Source organism: Cygnus olor, chromosome 1, assembly GCF_009769625.2.
Source record: "Cygnus olor isolate bCygOlo1 chromosome 1, bCygOlo1.pri.v2, whole genome shotgun sequence".
NCBI classification, from domain to species: Eukaryota; Metazoa; Chordata; class Aves; order Anseriformes; family Anatidae; genus Cygnus; species Cygnus olor.
Genome location: NC_049169.1, coordinates 20,944,420 through 20,946,412, shown reverse-complemented (window position 1 = coordinate 20,946,412; position 1,993 = coordinate 20,944,420). Strand labels below are relative to the sequence as shown.

Genomic DNA, 1,993 nt, shown 5'->3' with positions numbered 1-1,993 from the left:
AGATGTTTCTTATAGAGAAATGATTTAAGACCTGCATCTCATTCAGAATAACACTGAAAACAATGTTAAGAATAACAGTTCTGTTACCACTGGACAACAGATTTTCTTGTGCTCATGTGATGGTATGTAAAAGCACCTCCAGGAACTGAAAGCAGGTATTTTTACAGTTTACAACAAAAAGGAGACACCAGATCATCTGTTTTACCTTGATATGACAGGTGGAAAGAATCTACCCAGCTGGGCATCCTCTGGGCTGAATCAGGAGTGTTGCTGAACCATATCATGTTTTTGAGTTAAACATCATCCAGAGACATCAACAGTTATAGAATGCATCTTTTCCCTCAGTCATTTCCTTCATTGACTTATTACCACCAATTTTAGAGGAGAGCACCTATTTTCCCATTTGAATTTGTCTATTTTCAGTTTTTCTCTACTGGATCAGATTCTCTTCAGTATATTTCTCCACAAGGTTTCATACAATGCAATCAAATCACCTTTCAGTCTTCTTTTTGATAAAACAAATGGATGGACTTGTTACAGTCTTCACAGTGAGGTATTTCCTTCCAACTTTAAATATCTTTATGGCTTGTTTTCTGCATGATTTGCCAATGTCATTTTAAAAACCTAGCGATAAGAAAATGTCATACCACTTTCCAGTGCTAGCCTCAACTGACTATGCAGACTTATAATTATGCCTTTTTTTTTTTTTTTTTTTTTTGCCATGGCAGAAGAATGTTATACAAACCACTGAGAATGCATGTCAAATTGCTCATCCATCATTACTCAGCTGAATATCAGCTTTCCAGGATGTAGTTCTTCACTCTGTAAGTATAGTCTGCCTCTTTCTAGATTTTTCCTTTGCATTTGGCTCAGTTTAAATGTATTCTGTGAATTTACTGAGCAACAGAAGAATGCTTTGTGTGATTGGCTTGGTCCACTCATTATTTATGTTCTTTTGAGAGGCTTGGAAGATATGTTAAAATCAATATTGTGTTTAATTCCTGATCAGTCTTGGAAGTGCTGAATAACATGAGGAACTGACCATCATTAAATAGGGATCCTATACTGAGATCTGTCCATACACGATTCCTATTGAGTTCAGCATGCATCTTGCTGATATCTTATAGAGTGTTTATTATTTACCTTATATTAAGATTTATTTTTTTAAATAAATTAGTATTAAACACCTGTTTACTTCTGAGAATGCCCAGTACATTTTTTGATCCTCATCGGTTATAAAGAAACATGGGATGACTGATATTTTCAGTCATACACAGGTGATTAGAAATAGAAGTTTTAAAAAGATGCACTGAGAAAAAAATAGAATTTATATGAAATGTTTTATTTGCCTTGTAAGAAAAGATCCTCAATACATCTCAGTTAATGTTTTTAAATAAGGTTTTTGTTGTTCTTCTTTTGCAGATTATTACCAAATATTTTCTGTGGGCAGTGTAAATCCAATTCCCATTGACCACAATGACCAAAAATGTAGTATTGTTGGAGATACAAAATTGTTAATGTAGTGATATATTGGTTTCATATGGGAAAATACCATGTGCTCCCCTCCTCAAGCTGTAGCTTCACAGTATGTCAGCTTCAGTGACAATAACAGTTTAAAGCATTCCCAACCCCTTCATCCCTTCAGATGTGCAATTGCAAGTGTTCATGAGGCTCTCAGATGAAACAGTGAATGAACCCAGGTCAAAAATATTAAAAAGGAAAATAATAATAAAAAAGAATTAGTTTCAAGCCAGATAAATTTAGTGATCTTGGTAATGGTGCAGCCCCACAAAGAGATGGGTCAGCTCATTTGTGCCTGGAGGTGGTGGTAGAGCATGCACAGGAACAGTTGGACCAGGATGCACACTGGGAACTTCTTGCTCTTCCAGGATTGGGTACTGTGAAACTGGCAATGTTAAAACAATGCAATTTTTAATGAAAGTCAGTTATCAGCCAGCAATGTGGCAAATCTGTCAGTCTAACCTTGGTACAA

General features: G+C 35.5%; 1 long non-coding RNA gene across 1 annotated transcript; it reads left to right on the top strand.

Moving 5' to 3' along the window:
- The first annotated feature begins 429 nt into the window (after positions 1-429).
- LOC121064103 lies at positions 430-1,677 on the top strand. Its single transcript, XR_005816341.1, has 3 exons — positions 430-553; positions 729-824; positions 1,423-1,677. It is a non-coding gene; the product is annotated as an uncharacterized LOC121064103 (long non-coding RNA).
- The last annotated feature ends 316 nt before the right edge of the window (positions 1,678-1,993 follow it).